The sequence below is a fragment of the Cyrtonyx montezumae genome, unplaced genomic scaffold, assembly GCF_038088225.1.
Source record: "Cyrtonyx montezumae isolate F1298 unplaced genomic scaffold, pur_monq_1.0 scaffold_8, whole genome shotgun sequence".
Classification (NCBI taxonomy): Eukaryota; Metazoa; Chordata; class Aves; order Galliformes; family Odontophoridae; genus Cyrtonyx; species Cyrtonyx montezumae.
Genome location: NW_027072089.1, coordinates 103,368,495 through 103,391,000, shown reverse-complemented (window position 1 = coordinate 103,391,000; position 22,506 = coordinate 103,368,495). Strand labels below are relative to the sequence as shown.

Genomic DNA, 22,506 nt, shown 5'->3' with positions numbered 1-22,506 from the left:
GAGCAGCAGTCTTACAGGATCAGCTGTTAGTTTCAGTGTGAACAGCTTGCACAGGATTTACTTACCGCATCCCTTTTCTGCTGTCAAAGAAAAGGACAGAGCACAGATTGGAGCTCAAAGCAAAAGAAGAATGGTTTCAAAGAGGGGCTCTTAGCCTTGGCACTGCTTGAGGCGGTTTGGGGGCTGCGGGGAGGGGGTGTTGATGTGTAGGACAGGCTGCCAGTCTCTTCTGTTTTCCCAGGCTTTTGGAAAGGATGGGCGTAGTCCTAACATCATCCCCATTGTGTTTTGAAGGACTTTTAATAATGGGACTGAAATACGATCCTGTGATCTGCAGCTGCTTGTGGCATGCCTCCCACCAGGACCTCACACCTGGGCTCGCTGCAGTAGGCCTGCAGTCTTCATAGGTACTCCAAACCCGTGCACATCACAATACTTGCATTTTCCTCAGCCTCTCTCGCATGCTCCTCCTTAGCTGCAGGCTCTCTCTGTCTCCACACCAGAGGAAGTGGGACTTTGTGTAGAAGTCCTACGATCCAGGTCCACAGCTGATGCCCTCAGGCTGCTCAGTAGCTTAGGCAAAATCCTTCCCTGAGCTCCAGGCTGGATGCTGCAGGCTTTGCTCTCTCACCTTGCTAGTGGCGGAAACAAGGAGTCAGGTTTGGGGAGTACTCCTAAACAGATCCACCACACTTGAATCTGCCTGAGTGGAACTTCCTACTGCCATGGTCAGAGACACAATAATAGTAGGCACGTTTTGTGATCTTAGATCTGGTGAAGGAAATATATCCATCTAGCAAAAACAAACCTCACCATCAAGAAGCAGTATACATACTTCCTTGTTTGCATTTTCTCACCACTTAGTAGTGCTGCTTAGGGTTAAGTCTAAGGCGTCCTGAGCACATAGGGCGGTGAGGCACTGGCACATCTTGCCCAGAGTGGTGATGGATGCCCTGTCCCTGGAGACATTCAGTGTCAGGCTGGACCGGGCTCCGAGCAACCTGACCTAGCTGTAGGTGTCTCTGTTCATTGCGGGAGAGTTGGACTGGATGGCCTTTAAAGGTCCCTTCCACGTCAAACAGTTCTGTGATTCTTCACATTGCTCCCTGAAGGGTTCTTCTCGATCTTTTCTCCAGGTGGTCCTTGCTCTGCTCCTCCTTCCTATCAAGTTCTCCTGTGCTTCTGTAAATCTCTCTAAGCCCTCCAGCTTTGTAGTATCTAAGTTCCCAGGTTAATACCTAATCTCTTTGTCTTCCTTCTAGTGAAAGTCTCCTCTTCCAAACATCCTCCTTGCAAACCAACTTTGCAGGGCTGGTTTTCCTCCCTCTCACTGCGCTGTCATCCATCCGGCTACTTCAAAGGAAACAAATCTACTGGTGGATGAATTGTCACTGCACCTGACCCAGAAATCTTAAAATACTTTGCCACCGTAAATAGGACCCATGTACCCATTTGTTCAGGCCTTCTTGGACAGCAGGAAAATGTGGATTTTTGAGTTAGATGGGGAGAAAAAAAAGAGAATAGAAGACTCCTTAGGACACCTCAAGAAGGAAAAACAGAAGAAAATAAATTAAAGACACTGGTGCTCTGTCGCTGTATGAGGTCACAATTCATTCTACGTGTGGATAAAAGACAACACAGCTTCCTACTTCCCATTCCCGATCTGCGCTGCCAGGTTAATTGTTGTCATTGTATTCCCCACAAGAGAAGCTTTGGCAGTAGTGCCAAATAAACTGGATTAGCGTTCAGGGGCATTTGCTGGAAGTGATGCCAAATCCATTCTTGATCCTAATTATATGAAATATGCTCCAATAATTTTCCACAAGGTGAATAAAAATAATGCCAGAACTGCCGCTTTCACTAAAGCTCAATTAGGAGGCATTCACTAATCCCAAGGCATGTCATAGCCTCTTCTGTGCAATTATATTCCCCTTTTTAGAAATTGATGTTTACCTAGAGAAGATGAGTATCCTAATTCCTGGCACAAAATGAGAGTGATATCAGGAGAGAGAGAAAAACATAGACAAGACCTGGCCCGTTTCCCAAAGTTAGGCAGGCTGACCTTTGGCTTCAGTTGCCACAGAAAAGCTGTTGTTTCTTTACCATTTCAAGCAGTAAAGACATGAGATATGCACTCAAATCCAACTCATTCCCGAATCTGAAAGAAGAAAGAAAAAGACACTTAGAAAATAAATCAGATTAAACCAATTATGTATGCTTTGCTGGTCGTGGAACATTTCCCATTGTGTACAATACTCTGCTCTGCAATGAATTTCTGATTTCATAATGACTGATTTGCAGCAACTGACAAATAAAGAAATACATTTCAGTCGTTCACTATGAGCAGTTGCAAATTTGGAGTTTTGTTTAAACTATTGAAACTTCATTGTAAAATTGAGGGGCATTCTGCTACCATATAAGCATAATGAAATGTGCTTTGATTGCATATGAAAAAAAAATCCTTTACAGCTGGAGCTGGAAGAGGGTGGACAAGCACATTTAGCAAAACACTATAATAACAAATTATGTTATGGTCTGAAGTTGGCCTGTAGAACGGTGTTATCCTGCAGGATGCTCAAAGCACAGAACTTTCTTTTTTTCCTGTCACAATTCAACTTAAGCTTTCTCAGTTTTAAGAATATGTAACTTTTCCCTTCTTCTTTTTCATGCCTTTTCTTTTGAAGAAAGTCTCACAAATAACAAGTTAATGTTTGAGAAATGGGCCTGGCTTCATTTACCCTCATTCCTGTTTTAGAAGTTTCTTCTTTCCTGTTTTTGAAGTTTCTTCCACCTCTGGAACTGACGGGGAGACCGGATTTATTGGATGTCTGACTTGCTGGCTAGCCCCTAGTCTAATCTTCAGGATCATGTAATGGTTAGTATGTGACAGAGAGAAGCCTGACACTTAAAGACAACAAAATTGTTCCAATGAATTAGTAGGTTCATGCTGACAGCATTCATGTGCTCGTGGAGCTCTCTTCAAATGCCGGGATTGATCTGCTCTAAACTTCAGCTGCTGGTCGCAAGGCTATCTCCATAGCTCCATTGTCCCCAGGGGAAAGCATTGTATTTTGATTAAGGAAAAAACAGATCCACTCTCTTCTCCTCTCCATGTATTCTGGTTCTGGTGCGCTTGCCCATCCCCAACACTCTGTAAGGATTTGCAAAGCAGATGACACACAATAGGTTGCACCCATTCAAGCTGATGCGCTTACACAGGCTATTGTTTTTCCCTTGGCAAAAGTCCCATACAGATTTCTATCAGTGGCTGATTATCAGGAGCAGAGAGAGAAAATGGTTTCTTCCCTGCTGTGAGACTGGTCCCTAAAATCTAATGTGAGAGGCACAGCCTTATAAATGCACTGCAGAGGTTTACAGCTGCGATGTCTCCTAATGTTAAAAGTGCCAAGGCTTTCTGCATTGCTACTGTTGAATGGTGTGCTGTGTGTTGTCCTGGCCTCCTAATGCAAACCAGTACCCTATTTCCAGGAGCCAGTGCACTGTAAAGCTGCCAGCAACTGGGCAAAGATGAAGAGGTGATAATAGAGGGTTTAAAACGTCTCCTGGGTGAAGCCTGAAGGAGATGCACAGGAAAACATGAGCATATGGGGACGGGGCTGGACTGTTTCTGTATCAAGGGATGCCGCTCCTACAGCAGATGTGCCTTGAGCTGTCTGTTTGACTTCTTGGCCACAGGTGGATGCCTAGGGACTCCTAAGTAGAGCAGCAACAGACTGAGGAAAGTCACATTTCAACAAGGGTTGAGGCTTGGGGAGCATTTCTATTCGGTTGGGTTTTAATGAGCTGTTTTACAACCATATAAAATCTAGCTGTGTCTCTGTGTTTCCTCAGATTTTTCACAAAATGATAACTGGAATGTGGGAGATGGGGATATTTATAATCTATAGGTCGAGCCTGAGGAATCAATACTGGATCTTGGGGGAAATATGGGTTTCAGGGAGGAAGCTGAGAGAGAGGATTTGGATAGAGGCTGTGGGATCCATGGACTGTACCGTACTTCTGTTCTGAGGTTTGTGACACCTGGATATTCAGTGCTGCAACCCCTGATTTAGAGTAAGACATTTCATGTCCAAGATAGGTACATTCCTACTGGCGATCCCAGGCCCTGATTTGGCTTTGGATAGAGGGCATCAGCATACAGAAAAAGGCCAGTGGTGGAAAACAGGTCTGTGGCAATCCAACCTTGAAGGTGGGTTCGTGGCAACCTAGCAGCAAGCCTTCACCAGGGCTGCATGCATTGAGAAATGCTCCCCATGGGTTAAATCTTGCATCTCATCAATATTCTGCTTGTTGAGTTAGTGGTAGGAAAGCTGTTCCAGGGATCTGAAATACATACATGCATAAAAGGCAGTATCAATATGCAGCGTGATGATATTAGTGGAGCTGGCCAAGCAACGTTGTTGTGTGCCTCTGCAATCTGCATGGTACAACTTGCCCACGTTAAACTCCCTGCAGGCTATGCTAGAATCGGGGCAAGAAAATGTATGCAGGCATGAGGCAAAGCAGTTGCAGTAAGCATGTCTTCCACTGGAGCAAACATGGGTGATTAATAGAGCTGTGAAATGACCTGGGACAAGCTGGCTGCTGTCTCATCCCAGTGCCAGGAATGAACACTTTCTAGTTGTTAAGATGGAGTGTGTATGTCAATTAATTATCTTTTTTTTTTTTTTTTCCAGGTAATTGTAACTGTAACATACCTTTCCCTAAAGAAATTATTGCACAATACAACCAGAACTCAAACTGGATGTGTCACTGCTGAGAGCATACCTGACTGCATTTGCAATTTCTACTAACCAAGTGTCCCACGCTTCTTCAGGTAATGAACAAAAGGGGTAATTTGAGATAGACATCTGTTCCCAGACCTCACTGATTGGCACTTAGCTTTGTTCTTATTTTGTCAAGTTTGCTTAGTGTGATGCTGATGGTTTTGTTAGCCACTGACCTCAGTGAAATTTGAAGCAACCTGGGTGTTTGCATGGGCTATGCATTTTCATTGTGATGGGAACTAATGGAGGCTATCTTTGCAGAGATTTTGGTGGTCACTGGTTGTGATTAACACACTCCTAATGAGCAGCTCTTGCAGTCCCATTAGAGAAATTGCCTGCCAAGTGTAAGCCTCTTTTCAGATTGCCATCACCGTATTCATTTTCCCATCCAGAAAACAGCACTGTTTCTTTCTTCAGCAGATGAAGCTTCAGATTGGGTCTTCTATCATGTATCACAATTCATTTCTGAAAGGACACTTCCTCCCTGAAACATTTTGAGCTGCAAATGCACTCCATGGGCCAAAAATCACGCTCTCCTATTGTGCTACATCCTGGAAATGTGCAGTGCTAGAATTCAGCTTTCTATTTACCTGGGCACCCATCTAGAGAGTGGGAGCAAATAACTAATAGTCCAACATTCCCTGCAGGACACCTGCTGGAAATAACATTTGCCTTCATACTCCTTAGTAATAAACAGCAAAAATTGTTGGAAGAAAATTAAAGCCTGGAGCAGTCTTGGTTTGGTTGTTGCTGTTTCAAACTATTTTTGAACCTCTGCTAACCTTGGAAGATTTCTCAGAGGAACAATTGCTTAAATTAGAATATCTATTTCACATGAAATATTGGGAAAGGAGAGGAAGGGTTATATTAGCTATTTCATTAGTGCTCATTCCGTAGGTCTGTATCCCAGCCCGCAGCAGAAATGTCAAGAGGAGCAGCTGCTGCAGCACACAAGCCAGCAGAATATTTCCATCTCTGAGCAAGGCGAGGGGGGGATGGAGGAAGCTGAGCAAATTGTATAAGGCACAAGCATTACAAAGCAGCAAGGAAGGGTTGTATGTCAGCGGAGATTGAGCTGAGTCCTTTATCTGTCCATTTCCAGAGATCTAGCACTGTTTTATTTGAGAAATTTGGAGACCTTTGATAGTGCCAATGGGCCATTGCTTTGGGGTTTAGAGTGGTCCCAGAAGCATGTGCTGCCCACCTTAAACCCATTTAAAGCAATCACTGGTTCAACTTTTTCTTAAGTGAGAATTGCAACTGCTCTTTCTTCACTGGGTGCCAAACTAGCAATCTTCTCACCCTACTATGCTGCTCAATGCTACCAAACAACTCCTGCCAGCACAGAAGTAGAGCAAACTAACAGCAAAGAGCAAGGTCAGTTGTGTTCTGTGTGGCATTTCTTAGCTTTGGTCTCCTAGCCTTTCCCTGGCTAGGTGAATCATCAGTGGTGTTATTAGGATTTATTCTTCTGTCATATATTTCTATGGCTGCATGAAGACAGAATCCAGATCTTCCTGGGAACTGTTTCGCCTTGTATTTCTTCAAATATTGCTTAACAGTAACACACTGTACTCGTAAAGTGTATGAAAGGGCTGGGTTGTTGCTATGCCTTGTTAGTCAATGTCAGCATGTTGGACCAGTGTCTCACTGTAAAGCTGTCATAGTAAAAAGCCAGGTTTTGGAAAAAAACATATTAAGAAGAAAAACAGTGGCACTTCAAAAGGCATGCAAAACACATAGCAAATTGTTGTGGGTTCTCACTGTCAGTACACTTTATTCCATTCCGCTGTCCTTCCTCCAGACTTGTAGCATTTGTCAATAAAACACCTCAACGGTGGAAAAAGCAGGTTAGTGTGTGGCTTTGGATGTTTTCTTACATAGCTGAGCTGCTGCTTTTTGACAAGCCCTGTCATGGGTGCATGTCTTCTTATGGCCAGCTTAAGAGGTGACCACCTGTAGCTCCCTGCTAATCCCTACATCTCTATCCGGCCTCATCTGGTTGCTGGGCAGGTTTGTCTGAGCATTTCCTCCCCCCTTAGGGCCATTTACTGTAACTATTCCCTTTCTGAGGGAAGAGCTAGGCAAGCATTCACCCAAGCAGCATGGACTCAAGGGGAAAGGCTGCAGCAGAGCTGGAGCTGCTGATTCTTTCCTTCCCTTCAGCCATGGCAGGGGGAGGCTGCATGGATGTAGTCTTAACTGAGCACCTGAACCGTGGCAGCTGTGAAGCAGAACATCAGCAGAGACATAGCTGCTAAAACTGCACCATGGCCATTTACCACAGCTCAGTCTTGTTTGTGGTGACTTGCTCAAAATCAGATGATCTTGCTTATTGTTATTGATTTCCTATTAAATCTTGAAGTACTTTCTAGGTACATTGACCCCGCTCTATTCTGTCCTTCTGGAGCTGCCAGGAGGCCAGCATTACCCATTCTATCATACAAGAGCAACATCTAGTAGAAACTCTTCAATTCGAAGAGTGAATTTGCTTGGACTAAGAATTTCTTATCACAGTTTAGGCTTGCTGTGCCATATCTAATGTTACAACAAGTCTTCATTGCTGCATGTATTGCACTGTGTAAAGTCCTGGTGATTCATCATTGGGTGACTGTAGAAATGCTTTTATTTTTTATCTAAATAGGAGATAGTTGTGATATATCGTCTCTGATCAATAAATTAATTACTTCATGTTCAGTATGAATATAGAACTGGGAGGGACAGCTGGATCCTTTGACTGTGGTTCCACACAGTTTCAGGCAATCAAGTGGCAGACGGTTATGGGTCAGGAAGGTCATTCATTTTCCCTCTCCATTATCTGTCTTTTGTATAGATTAAATTGCTTGTTACTGTAACATGACCACCTAAATAGATATAAAGGCTTGGAGATGACAGTCAGCCTGACTTCTTCATAATGCTTGTCCTACTGTTTGCTCCTGCCGTAGAGGAAAATAATCTTTCCTGTTAGTATTGTCTATTAAAGCTAGAATTCAGATCAGTCCATTTGCAGTCCTTATTAAATAAGGACCCCTGCTGGTCTTTATTAGATAAATGAAGGACCAGCGTGAAGTTCCTTGTTACTTAAATGAAACACCATGTTTAGCAAAGCTGTTAAATCACAGCTGAGGGCAGACATCTTGATGAATAAATCAGCATTCATGAATAAATAATTGACAAGAGTGCTAAAATCAGATTCTCATCTTCATGCTTTCTCTGTCCTTGGCCAAAAATTGAGACGGCATGTGTCAGCTGTACCAGTGGCCCTTCTGGAGGAGCCATGTAAGGTCATGTTTCCAAAGGTGTAGATGGGATTCTAGTAGGACCAACAGAAGCATCTCTGTCTGTGAGGGGCTCCAGCACCTTTGGTTTCAATGGCTGTGATGAATTAGGGAGCTCGAATGAGCTGTCCATAGGACATCCAAGAACATGAATCAGCACCACTGTGGGACACATTCGCACTTTGATCTAATAGTTAAAGGCTCAGCGTCCCATTAGCATTGCCAGGCAGCTGCCTTCCCCTGTAATCGTGCTGGTTATTCACACCAGTGGAGCTTCACCATCCAGCCACTTCCCCAGACAATTATTTCCCACTTTGCATTATGAACCCCAAGTGGGTTATGAGTCTGGCAGCATTTTGTGTACAAGTAAATGAAAAGCTTTAAGCAAGACGCTTGTTGAGGACTCTTTGTGGTTTAGGGAGCGTGGTGTCTGTGCCCTCTCTGAGAGAGGGAAGGAATGGCTTCCAGTTCTGACCTCTCACAGAGCTGACGCTGGGTTTTAGCCTCCTGCCTAAGAGCTGCCTGGGACCTGTAAGAACCATTCCAGGCTGCTATCTTATTTTGCTAAATATTTAAAATACCTGTGGTTACGGGCAAGTGCCAATTCTGAAATCTTCCACTTTAATAATACAAGTGGTTTTCAGATGCTGAGGATAAAGATGCAGCTGCTCCAAGAGCCCTGAGTGCTGGTATTCCTAAGAACTGCAGCCAGGCCCTTACAATGCACTTGTGTCTCAAAGCCACAGCAAAGGGCTGGAGCCAGTGCCACCCGGGAATCAAAGGCTGCCATTCGTGCCTGTGCAGAGCAGGCAGGAAGAGCCTTGGCAGTGCCCACTGTATCAAAACAGGGCTCAGATGGGACTAAAGTGGTGCCAAGCTCTTGTTGCTGGGTTTTCCTCCTACTAACTTCACGAAGGGCTTTCCATAAACATCAGCGCTGTTTGCTGCACGTGAAGGGCCAGCACATGGCACAGCATGCAAACACTGCACAGAGACTGCAGTTTGCTAAAGAACGATGAGAGGATTCCCCGTTTTAATTCCCACTTTTTCTGTGCTGAAAATAGTGGGATTTCACACTTAACAGAGTGCTGGGTGCAATGAGAAGGCTATTAGCCTGCTATAGATAGAAAAAGCACACAGAAACTTGGGAATTGTTGCTTTTGTGTATGTTGACAAAAATACAAGAGAACTTCAAGGGATGGCATGTGAAAGGAGCAAGAACACAGCATCAGCGTAAAGAATATGAAGAAGAGCTGAAGCTGCACACAATTTGTAAGGAAATATCTAAAAAGACAGCATGAGTGTGAGACAGGGAGCTAGGAATTGGGATGTTGGACCGTCTGACAAAGCTGGCCACGAACATGCTCCCCGTCGGTCTCCTTTTCCCAGCAGTTGCAGCAAAACTTCCTGACAGCTTCTGACTACCCTAACAAATCCTGTCAAGTGGCCCTGTTTTATTTTGGGCATAAAGCACCTCCCTGGGATAGAACCTGTTATTTGGTAGCTACAGCATGTATCTAGGGCATGCATATTTGTACTTCTTTAGAAAGAAGAGGAAATTATGCCTGGGATTCCCGTGTTGCGGAGGAGCTACTTGATGTACAACTATTGGATATGTGGGGTGGGGTGGCAGAGGAAGAGTAATTCATTTTACCTATCTCTAGCAATAGACAAGCTGTACCCAACCAGATAAGCAGCATCAAGACACAGGCAGTGGATCACCTCTGACCTTGCTATCTCATCAGAGAAGTACCTAAATATTGGGACTGGGACATCTACATAGGAAATTTATTTTTGTTCCCACCCCCCCTTGGTGGGACCTTCAACTCTGATCTGCAGATCTGATGATCTGGATTCCTCCATACCAAATTTCAAGGGTGTGAGGAACTCTAACAAAGCTGAAGAAGCCCAGGACTAAAGATACATTGACATTTTTGCGGTCGTACCAAAAAATGCTGCTATTTTGCAGTGGAGTCCCAGAGGAAGATTGTGCTTGGCCAAGAATTTTTGCAGGAAATTCTATTGTTCTCTGCAAAGTTAGAAAGGGAGAAAAACCTCACTTATTAATGTGCATACCACCCTGACTCCTTAGTGACTGGTAAGCGCAGATAACAAAGCTACAGGCTGGTGTTGGTTTAACATGAAGGTAGGCTAAATTGGGATTGGAGTTCGCCTTAATCAGATATTCAGGCACTGAAGAGCTCAGGCAGCACCAGGTGTTGTGCACAGCAGGTTACACATTTTGCTCAAGTAATCTCTACTTCCCAAGCAGTTTCTGGAGCACACATCGACAGCTGATCACTCAATCTGCTATAGGAAGCCTATTGCCGCATAGTTTTTTCCTTGAAATGTTTAAAAAATGTTTTTGATTTTTTTGGGGGCTACATATTCTAACATTTTAACATTTTCTAGTCAAAACTGTGCTTTTCTAAAACATTTCCAAGGCTTTTTTCCAAAATTTCCATTGACTGCAGTAGGCTTTGGCACAGGCTCTAACTGTACAAAACCTAGGACTATAAATATAGATTCCCAAGGACTTGACTGGAGGGAGTGACAGATGTATAGCTTGACTCTGAGATCTGCCAGGGTAACGTTTTCCAGAAGTAAAAATGAGAATCATCTGTGTTAAATTTATCCATGCTTGGACTTCTTTGGTACGTGCAGGAAGAAATCGCTAGGGAGCGGATGACTTTTAATCTGCAAGTAGTGTAAAGTTTGCAAGCTGCCTTTGCAGTGATACTGTTTATTAAATTCCTTGGGTAAATTTTACCTCTGCTGTACAGTATATAAAACATTTCACAAGGTAGAAGGGAGGATCAATAGCATATGGTGAGTAGTTCTCTCAGTGCCTGCACGAAGCATTGCCGTATGCTCTTATGACATAGTTTGAGCTCTGGTCCATATGGCCACTCTTGTCTCTGACAGTAGGTGCTCCCAGAGGACCTGATCCAACCCCCTGACACAGAAGGAGGAGTCCCTCTGCACTTCAATGGCTTTCGAACCAGGCTTGAATGTATTGATCTTCCGTTGACACTGAGCAACCCACCAGAAACCTTGTTGCTCTCGGGATATAGGACTTTTTTGTTCACTCCAGCTAACAGTTCGATAGCAGGGCTGTCCTTTTCCTCCATTCCTGGTGACCTTTGGCACTGGAAGCGAGGTTTGGATGGAAGCAGTGTCCTGCTTGGCCCTGCCACAGCAGGTCCGGAAACGCGTGTATGGAGGGAAATCCTGATTGAGATCTTCAAGGCATTTCCTTTCTTCAACTCAGCCCTGCACAATGCACATGCCGCGAGCCAATAAGCGTGATTTAAAGTTTAAATCATTAGGGGAGGTGTTGGGCATAAAAATTAATTTCTCATTTTTTATGTATACCAGGAGGGAGTACTGTGTTAGTCCTGTTGGCCTTCCCTTTCTATCAGCACCCACTCACTTCCAGGATGGGTCACACAGGCAGGCAGGGACTCGGCTTGGCCCAGTGCTGGTGCTCTGGTGTCAGGGTTGGGCAGGGGTGAGCACAGAGGCCTTGTGTCCATGTTTCATGGTGATGAACACGGAGGCCAGGTGTCCATGTTTCACAGCAGTGAACACCAAAGCCTTGTGTTGTTTCACAGCAATGAGCACTGAATCCTTGCTCTCTACCACCACTCCCTCCACTGCCCTCTGGTCGATGGGAGGAGGCTCCAACCGGGCAGTCCCGCAGGGCTTTGAAGATGAAAAGGCCCAGTGCTGGCTGATTAAATCATAGGGGCTGACACACATTTGCAAAAACTTCCTGACAAGCAAGGTAAAGCAAACACCTCTCCAAAGAGCCCAAGCTGAATTCCCTCCTCCCCATCCCCAGATCAGCCCCTTCTTCCCACAGGCTAAAAACAGCACTGGGACCACTGGTTGCAGGAAGGCTGTCCCCTGGGGGCTGCTGCCATATGGCTCAGATCACAGTGTCCCTCAAGCAGCTGGGCCTGCTGTGGCTGTAGCTGGAGTCAGAGCAAAGTGGGACAAGGATGCTTTGCAGGGTTGTGCTGGGCAGGCTTCGGGGCAGGAGGGAATGTCCACTGGATTCCTGAGGCTCTTAGGTATGCCGATGGGAGGAAACAGAAAGGACCCTTGATGCTGAGTACTGCATGAATACTGCCTTTTGAACTGCTGTGTGTGCCAGTGTTATTCTTACATCAGTGATGGCTGGTCCTCGAAGGTCTCAGATCTGAGTAAATGTTAAGAGTGCTGGAGATTTGTCTGCCAAAGTAAGGAAGAGTGTCCCAGTGGAAGTGTGCTTGCTGAAGCACAGGGCTCTGCTGTGGTGCTGGGCATGGTTTTACAGTTCTTGCTCCATTCCTTGTATGGAGGGAGAAGCTGCTGTGCTGCTGCGTGTTCCCTCCTGCTGAGGGCCAGCCTGGCTTGCTGGAGCTCTGTTTGAGGAGACAGAGCTGCCCAGGCTCTGGCAAGCAGGTTCCTCCCTCCCCTTCTCAAATCTGCATCCCACAGAAGTTGTCCTCTGTGATGATACACAGACATCCTCTATTGAAACTCTGGGCTCGTGGTTTTCAGATATACATGATAATGAGTATGGAGCAGGGGGAGGAAGGGGGTCCAACAGGGCTGCAGCTTTGCCCCTCGCAATGCTGCATGTCCTTCTGGATCCTACGACTCAAGCATAGGCACCCCACTGGTGACAGTCCAGTCACAGCCATGTTCACCCAGCACATAGCCTCGTTTAAATTTCTGTGAGGAGAGCAAGTACATTATGGTATTGTTATCCTATGCAGAGAGATGTTCATTTTTAACTATAGTTCATGAGGAATACAGACTGTTGCAATGTGTCATCCACTCAGATATATAAATCTTAGGGAAAAAATAATAGTGCCATTAAATATCGTTCTTATGGAGTGCCAGAACAAAGCTCGTGTGCCCATCTCCTCACAGCCAACAGTAAAACAAATGCTAAAGGACTAAACATAGAAACGTATCCTACAAGGACGTACAGCAGCTAACCATGAGCCAAGGGCCAAGGCTGACATTCAGGATTAAGGGCATGTCCCGTATTTCCTGATTCGCTTCCTCCTTCTTCAGAAACCGGGAAAATGCTGCTTAGGGATAAACATGGGAGCCAAACAACCAGTGCAGTGTGGGGGCCCTTCCTGCCCACCGTGGGTGTTGTCTACATCCCTTTGCTGCTGGCTGCCAACAGCTGCAGAAAATTAAGTCTTGCCATGACCCTTTGTCCTGCAGACAGCAATTTTTTGCTTGCTTGTGGGAAATAATCCTCTTTTAATTTAATTATTCATTTTTCAATTATTTAATGCACCACTCTGGGATAGGAGCAATGCTTTGGGTTAGTTTCCAATTGACGGCCACCTCAGACAGCAGAGCATTGGGATCCAGTCCCAGGGGAAAAGGATTTCTGCCTCAGAGCTGCTGCTTTCCTTAGGGCTCCTCCAGCTCCCTTCCTGCCGCACCCTGGGGACGTTCCCATGTGCTCTGCCAGCTTGCTTCAGACCCCTACAATTCTCTATTTCTTCACTTTTCATTCAGACTGATTTTCCACTCTGAGACACATCTGTGCTCGCTCCTGAAAGACATCGGCTCCGATTCAAGGAGCAAGAGTGTAATTTCAACAGTCCTAAAAGATTACTGCGTTGCATAAAAGAAGGCGTTTGCACAGTGTTGATAGGAAGCAGCTTAAAAGAGAAAAGGCCTTTTCTGCTGCCACTGGCACCATTTCTTATAGAAGCATGGGGGATGCTTCAAAAGTAATGCTTTCTATTTTATTATGTTGGCCCATAATGTCAGAGGAAGTTGGTGGTGTGGCTGTAGAGTTGAACCTTCCTGCCAACATTGCGTTACATGTTATTGCTGTGTGACGGACGGCAGCAGAGGGGCAGTCTGACATGGAAGTGCATCTGAAGCTAAGGGGTGGAATTGAATTTTCTCCATGTGGAAAACATGGCACCCACTGACATTCATCAGTGCTTGCTGAGCATTTACGGAGACCAGCCAGTATGTATCTCAACTCATTTCTCTGTAGCTGATTTTGTTTTTTGCCTGCGTAAGTGTGAGCAGAGTCAGGCCTTCCTCCTGCAGTGTACAGACTGAAAAACATTTCTATTTTTAAAGCTGAAAGCATTTCTTACTTGTATTTATCATGTGTCTCTTTGTTGGCAGAGCTGGTACAAATGGCACATAAAAGCTAAATTGGCTATTTATGGCACTGCTCATGACCCTAATACCTACCATCACAGCAGCAGTCGGGCATTGCCTGGGCAGCAGAACTAATGAAGCCTGGATTCCTGTGCATAGATAAGAGCTAATCTCATTCACCTCTTCCTCACGATAAAGCTGCTAAATGGGTTCTCCTTTATGGATGCCTGGCTTTATTGTGCTTCTGGATGCTCAGTATCTCTAAGCTCTCCAGACTGCTGTAAAATTCGGGCAAAGGATCCAAACGTTATTATAGGAATAACAAGACAAGAAAAAGGGAGATACCCAACCTCCTTTTTGGCACCTCAGCAGATGAGGAGGAGGGCTACGCAGGGCGGGGTTTGGGCTGGCAGCAAGGGCTGCCAAATTGCAACATTGCTTCTGAAGGTGAGGATGTTGTGAGGATGGGCAGCACAGAGTGGGTGTGTGGCTGTCCCTTGGGGTGGAAGCCATCTCTTTCCCCTGGGAAGACAAGGTCATGCGTCTTCCCCTCCATGTTGTAATAAATTCATTGGTAAGGTGTCTCGTGGAGACATTTTGTCCCCTATCACAGGAAGAAGTTTCCCTGCAGCTTGGAAATTCATCTGCTGTAAAATTGGACAGGAGAATAAGATTTCCAGAGAAAGCCTGCAGCTCTAATAAAGGATTATTGCCAATTTCTTAGCCTGTGTGCACAGAACTCAGTAGGTAGGTAGCAGCCGTGTGCTCACTGCTTCACAGCTGGGGCTTATGGGCACTGCCAGATATGGGCACTGGGTGCAGATGCTCGCCTGCAGGTCACAATTGACCTGAGGTCCTGCAAGGCTTCCCAATAGGATGTGAACCTCAGACTAGCACTTTTTTTTCAGGTTTCCAATGGGGCTGATGGCCGAGCAGCTCAGCTCCCCATCTGCAGGGGCAGAAGCTCTTTTTCCTGCCTCTCAGGGTGTCCTGACAGCAATAGCACTGAAGAATGCAGCACACACCAAGTGCTGTGGGAACCATCTAAGTACCACAGGCTAAGACAAATGTAAAATGCTATAATTTAAAGGTTATTGTCTTTCAGTTGCTAATGGCTTAATTAAACAATAACATTTAGCAGATGTGCTTTTTCTCTTCCAATAATTCACTCCATCTGTGTCAATGTAAGTAGGCCCAGATTAGTGCATCACAGTGTAGATGTGAATGTCTTATTTCAGGTTTTGTGCATTAATGTACATTTGCATATGTATTGTTCCTTCTTGAAATTAATACCTCCATGGTAGGAGGTGCTGAACACTATGGAGTTTAAGATCCAATCTTAGATGCCTAGTGTCACAGAATCATAGAATACCTCAAGGTGGAAGGGACCCCAGGGACCACTGACAATCTTGGCTCCACACGTGACCATCCAAAATCCCAACCCCATGTCTGTGAGAGCGCTGTCCAAACACTCCCTGAACTCCAGCACTTGGGCCATGTCCACTGCCCTGTGCATCCTGTTCCATGCCCATCACCCTCTGGTGCAGAGCTGTCCCTAACCCCCAGCTGCCCCTCCCCTGACACAGCTCCATGCTGTTCCCTCGGCCCTGTTGCTGTCACACAGCAGATTTCAGCGCTGTCCCTCTGCTCCCTGTGAGAGCTGCAGCCACCATCAGGCCTCCACTCAGCTCTGGGCTGAGCAAACACAGGGACCCTCATCTGCTCACCACAGGTCATGCCCTTCAGACCCTCCTGCATCTTTATAGACCTTCTTTGAATGCTCTTTCATAGTTTTAAGTCATTCTTATACTGTGATGCCCAAACCTGCGCTCAAAGTAAGGTCACACCAGTGCAGTGTAAAGCAGAGAGAACAAAAAAGCACAAATACAGCATGACTGCAGCCGCACACTGCCAGGCACGGCCCTCGTACCCTGTGTCACCATGCAGCAGCCAGAATTGCGAGTTGTCAGGTAGTATGGAGTGCCCTGGCTGCACCTGACTGGTTCTGTGAGCTGGGCAGACCCTGCACTGGGTGATGCATGGGCAGGAACACTTGTGGGGCTGGATCTCTTCTTTCTTGACAATATTCCTCTTAAAGCCTCAGCTATGAAATCTTATGAACTGACTGGTTTGCTTGACTTTCCCCTAATTCAATTTAGATTCATTTAATTTTAATCAGTCTCTCTTCTCAGCATCCTATTAACCTCCCAATGAACTCTTCCTGTAAGGGGATTGGGGAAGGAGGCAGGCTGCATCTGTTACAGCATTAGCCTGCTCCTTAGGTTGCAAAGCATTAGGCAGCAGAAAAGCATTGAAAGGTATGACACATGGTCAGAGTGGTGTCCCAACCCTATTCTTGCTGGGCACATGAGCAAAACTGATCCAGAATCTCCCTGGGTCCCCCTGGCCCCTGCTCACCCTGCCTGAGGCTCTCTGCCTGGAGGCTGCAGGCACTGGGTGGAGAGCGTGGCACCTGCATGGTCCTGCCCTGGTGGATGTGGCAGATGTGAGGATCCCAAAGCACTAACATCCTGCACATGGCTGGCCAGGACTATCTCATGTCTTTCATATGTACCAGGGTAGATAAGAAGGTTATTTAGCGATGAAAAGCTCAGGGAATGTGCGACCGAAGAACTGCTTGTTGTGAGTATTCCATTTCTCATCCCGGGAAATGAGAAAGGTGTCTCCCTGGGGTCTGCAGTGTCACTGAAGTTACGGTGACAGCCACTGAAGTTCTGCATTGCAGCCTTTGCCTCATTCCCACCGGGGAATATTCCCCGTGGCTGTGTCCGAATCTCATTTGGTAAGGACTGACAGGTTTGCTGCTAACGTTATTTCCAAGGCTATTTTGTCTCTTTAAAAATAGCAAGCTAATGAATGTGTCCTATTAAAAGAACAGATATTTCTGAAAACCAGTGGTCTCTGCCAGCGGACTGTGGAAAAATTGCGTGCCATTTGGCTTGGCTAAATTTGCATCCAACCTTTCCAGGATTTCTGTCCTGCATAGGCAGCTGATGCATTTGCCACAAGGGCTGTCAGCCAGCCATGAACACGAGGAGAAGGGTTTTGCATCATCACAAATGGGGTGGAAAGGCCTTCATAGAACAGCCTTTTCCATTAAGATGGAGTCTGAATTTGGGTGCAGAGTTGCTGCGCTGTCCCTGTGTTCATCTGTCTTTGGACTTGGATTCTCAGCAGGACCACGGCCCCAGGATGTGCTCTGGGATGAAAATGTCTCCTGTGTGGGTTCTGCAAAGCTTGCCCCAGCTCTACTTTGCCAGCACCAGCACTGACCCAGGAGCAGCTGCTCACACTGCAGGGCCATCCTTAATCTGGAAAGCAAAGTCTTCCCTTGCTTATTAAGGACAGCCGGCCCTGATTCTGCTAATACCCCACTGGGACAGATGGGCTCTTGCTGCCCCCGCTGCAGGCAGCCCACGTGCCAGCCAGGGAGACCTCAATGGCACCTGGGGCTTTTAGGGTCAGTTAAGTGATCTACTTTGGCAGAGTGTGGCTGCAGGTCAGTCCCTTGAAAATGAAGGCTCTTGCCACAGTCAGTGTATAGGATAGAAATCCCCTTTGGTAGCTAGAGCTGAATGCATTATTTTGCTGCTCCCTTGCCCCACCTCTTCCTTACTTTTCCATCCAATTTCACTCTCTTCCTTCCCATTCTCATTCAGTCTGCCATGAGTGTTTCCCCATCACCACCTGCCTGCCACGTACCTGGGCATCAACCATGCCCCTTTCACCAGGCTGAGCACCTCCTGGTTAACCCTGGATGTCATGCCTGGAGGGACCCAACACCTCGAAGCTCATCCCTGACTTCAGACTGACTGTCCTTCAGCCCTGCTAGCTTGGGCTAGTAGCAGACAGAAATCACTTCTGTGCTGGATGCAGAGCACACTGGGCTTGTCCCAGAAGGATGTCCTGATGTCACCAGCCCACAGCCTGCTGCTGCTTGCCACACCAGTTCTGCATGGCTAACAACCCTTGGGCACATCTGTTGCGTGTCCTGTCTGGCCAGTGTCAAGCAGGCATCTCCCAGGGGCTTTATTAACCTGTAAGCAAATGTCTAATCTATTGTGAAGAAAAACACCCTCTTCCTCACCTTGGCAGATCTTAAGAGGAGACCCTCCCTCCCCTCAAACATTTGAGCAGCAAAACCATGTAACTTGGATTATTTCACCCCAAGCATTCCTTTGCTCTGCGGTGGTCAGTGCTCCCGCTGCCAGCAGTGGTATCTGTATAGGAACCCCGGGCTGTGGACATCAGGATGGAGACCCCACATCCAGCACTGATGTGGAGCTGGAGAGGGCAAGGGTCTCAGTGACAGAATTATTGGGGAACACCACAGCATTGCTGAAGTTCCTACACACGTCTTAACATATGGCCTTGTTTTCCAAAGGCATATACCTAGCCCAAATTTGTGAAGATTTTCACAGGAACAGCAGAAGGCACATCCCAAAGGCCTCTCGCACCTGCCAAATTTCACAACTCTGCTCCAAACCACAGAAAAACAGAGCCTGGAAAGGTCACTGATATTTTTAGCCTTAGTTTGTAAGGAAACACAGCCCTGCAGTGCGCTGCCTCGCACTCTCTCTGCATTCCCCACCGCTTTGCTTGCATTGTTGGCCAGCCTCTGCCAGATTTGTCAGGGGAGTAGATGGCACAAAGATACTGGGTTCCGACAAGCTTTGGCAATGCCTTTCCCTGGTAAGCACAGCCCTCAGGACACGACCTTGCCATGTGTTACCACCTCGCAGTCTCTGGGTCTTCAGGGAGGGGGTCCACAGCTCCTTGGTGGGGAGTTGCAGCTGCCAAAAGAGCTCCCACAGCTATGCCCTCAGTGTGAGAGATCTGCCTGGCGACAGTGCTACCCAAAGCATGGTCAGATATTTGAGTGAGCTGGCATTCAGCAACGTCTCCCTCAAAATCTCTTGAACCTGTGGATTTTGCTAAGATACCAGCCAAGAAAGCAATGTTTAAAAAGAGATGCCTGATATTTGAGAATCTAATTGCATTCCTCAGTGTAAATATGGGATAATTGCTTTTTCTCTTTAATAAACCTACCAGGTTTATTTGGCATATAATGAATGACCTGAGAGGATACAAAGCGTGGCACACAAGCAGGAGGTTATTAAGTCAATGATATACTTGTAACATTTGAAGGAAGGAGGGATGTGCCCATGAGTCCCCACAGACCCCAGATCAGCAGCCCTGTGCTCACGAGGGGGGTGAGCACCCAGCTCCCTGGTCCCTGGGGCCAACTGGGGTGTGGGAAGCTATAAGCAGATACTCCTACCCTCTACCTCAAAATGGTGATTTTGATGTCTTCTTTTTCTCACCAGTGCACCAGCCACCTCTGTGCAACACAGAGGCATCACTGGCAGTGAGACCAGATTTTCTTCTGAGAAGTCAAGGACAGCATTAACCAGGATGAGACAAAGTAAATGCTCCCTGAAGTCTGTGTGCAATATGCACAAGAGAAGATGATTCCTTCTATATATTCATGATATATTTAAAGATGTAGACGTTAAGCAGATTGTAGTTGCTTAATTTAATATTGACACATTGATTTCATGCCATTCTGCTTTCTAAGATATTGTCATGCGATACCAAGAGAAACACTTTCTATTTCTTCCACCAAAATCTATCATGTCATCAAAAGCATCCATTTAGTTTGAGAAAGTACATTTATTTATAGTGGTGTGGGTTGCCATCGTTTTTAGTGACCTCTGTCAGGTCCCCAAGCACAGTGCCAGCTGCTGTGCTAGTATCTTGTTGCACTTTAATAGTCTGAATCTCAGGCCTGTCCTGCATCAGAGCCCCAAAGCAAACACATAGACACATGACTGTCACAGCAGCTTATATGGAGATTACCAGGAAGATTTTCATCCTCAGAGTTTCTTCATTTTATTACACTCCTAATCCAAAAGTAAATAACAAATTTTCAAGTATCCTCTGGAATTAAAAATTGATTTTAAAAGTGTATTCTGAATTAACTGAAAGGCTTTCAATGAAACAACAGATCTGTGATGTTATAATAAGCTCAGAACACCGTTATTCCTGTTTGCTTAAACAAAGAAAAGTGTGATTTTGTCAAAATCAATACACAGGGCATTTTGCTTTGTGTAAAAGGGCAATCTCTGACAGTGAAATGTTTGGTCAGAACACTTTTGCTCAGCTCAGTGAAGGACAAGTGAGAAGACACACAGCAGTACTTTCCAAGGCACTGGGGGGCTCAAATGTAGCACTCCTCTCCCTTGGTTTGACAATCCCATAGATCAGTGGTGTCCTGTGCCCACAGCTGCTGTGCACACTAGGGTCACCCATGGCCTTTTGGAACCAGATATCACAGAATTATCGAAACATAAACACTGGACCACTTGTTCTATTGCTGTTAGCAGGGAGAAGAGGCCGACCCCCACCTCACCACAGCCAGCCCACCCCCAGCACACCACAGAGTCTGGAAACCCTCTGACCACAGCAAAATGAAATCTGCAGCTTCTCAGAAAGGTAAGAGCTCAATGCAGTGGAATAATTAGCAAGGATGATTAAAGGCAAAGATTACGCATTAGCAAAAGAAGATAAGCATTTAATTTCCAGCCTTATTGCATTTCAGACTAGAATATTGGTTCCAAAGGTTGCTGCAGACATATTTGCCTTTCTATATATGTATGTGCATAATATACATATGTACGATTACAATCTCCTGCCTTGCTTTAATAATACATTTAATTGCTTTCTGGCCCCACCTCAATCTGCCTACATTCATTTCACAGAGAAGAGATTATTTGCTGTTAGCCTTTAGGAAATAAATTGTCTGACATCCTTAACATGGGTAATAAAAGGGACTGCATTGGCCTGCTCACAGTTCTGTGCATTACATCTGCTTCCATACAAAGTATAGATGACAGCTGTTTTGCTTGTGCCATCACCAGCAAATTGAGTAAGTGTGCAATGTAAAATGTAAGGCTGATGGATTTGCCGAGAGTCATATTCAGCATCTTCCATCACTGTTGTTGTGACAGTAAATAAATATTTGCGTATGATATTTGCATTACATATTGCATCTACGTGCTATCTTTTTTAATGCCATACATTATCATGCATAATAAATACACAGGTGCAGCACTCAGAACAACTTACATGTTTACATATATGCATACTTACACACCACAACACCCATGCATGCAGGAAATACACCTATGCATCCAAATGATGTCTATAGACAGCACTGTAGATAGTGCTGTCTACAGCAATAGACATTTCCCTAAAGTATTACACAGCTGGACACAAATTGAGCTGGAAAGGGGAGAAGACACATGAAAAGAAAGGGAGATCGATGTTCACGTCACAATTTTCCATCTGAGCAGGAGCTCCTGGTGTGACATTTGTCCTCAGGGGAGGAGGCAGGATAGGGGGAGCACTGAACCCTTCCCTTTCCCCTGTTGCTTTCACACGGGAACTGTTGGGATGTAAAAGGTCCACAGTGGTGTAACTGCAATAGCCAAATAGTTCCCAGGACATCAGATGTGAGGCTGCGAAGATGAGAATTTAGAAGTAAACTAGTAGGAGAAAGGAACTACTGAAGAAACTGTCATTTCCTCCTTGGGGTGAATGCTGCACATCTGGGCTTACACTTGCTCTAAGTGGCTATAAGCATCTTTGGTACAAGAAGAGAGGGCATTGCAGCTCCCAGACTGCTTTTATTTCCCTTCCCCCCCCCCTTTTTTTTTTTTTATCAGGAGAAAGGAGGTAGGAGGTGATTTTTTTTTCTCTGATAAATATCAGACACATTCCACATTCCACTTAGCAGTAAATAAGGACAATGTTGACAAATGTCAGTGCAAATTTTGCCATAGCCTCCTTTTGTACTTGTTTTGTTCAGCTCCCCATTGAGTGAGCAGCCAGAAAAGGCATGAAACAGCGAGAGCTGGGACATGATGTACTGGAATACAACACGTGGCAGAGAAAATTGATGAAGAAGAGGAAGAAGAAGAAGAAAGAGGAAGAAAAAAAGGTATTTCAGCATGTCATTGCATTTGATATTGGTGTAAATGTTGTGAATGCCAGTTGTGTAAGGATTCAGAAAGCAACTTGACAAGTTCAAGAAAGAAGAATCCTCAAGTGCTGCTATTCACATGGCCAACACTGAACCATCAGGTAGGATTGCCCTGAGAAAGATACTGCACATCTGCACTTTTCTCACACCCTACTAGGGATCTACAGCTGGCCTGGGCTACCTGTGTTCCTCATCTGGGGTCTTCAGATGCCATCCTGTTGTGCAGTTTGATGACCCT

General features: G+C 45.7%; 1 protein-coding gene across 5 annotated transcripts in view; it reads left to right on the top strand.

Annotated features, from left to right (window-relative positions):
- Positions 1-2,783: 2,783 nt before the first annotated feature.
- Positions 2,784-22,506, top strand: part of POMGNT2 (protein O-linked mannose N-acetylglucosaminyltransferase 2 (beta 1,4-)) — a 66,068-nt gene continuing 46,345 nt past the window's right edge. For 2 of the 5 annotated variants that reach the window (XR_010623198.1, XM_065753199.1), the window contains exons 1-4: positions 2,784-2,875; positions 4,698-4,837; positions 20,608-20,719; positions 22,095-22,226. The gene's annotated coding sequence lies outside the window, so the exon portion shown is untranslated. Of the gene's footprint in view, positions 2,876-4,697; positions 4,838-13,957; positions 14,063-20,607; positions 20,720-22,094; positions 22,370-22,506 lie in introns of those variants that run through there. The other 3 variants (XR_010623197.1, XM_065753200.1, XM_065753201.1) reach the window with 3 other exon arrangements.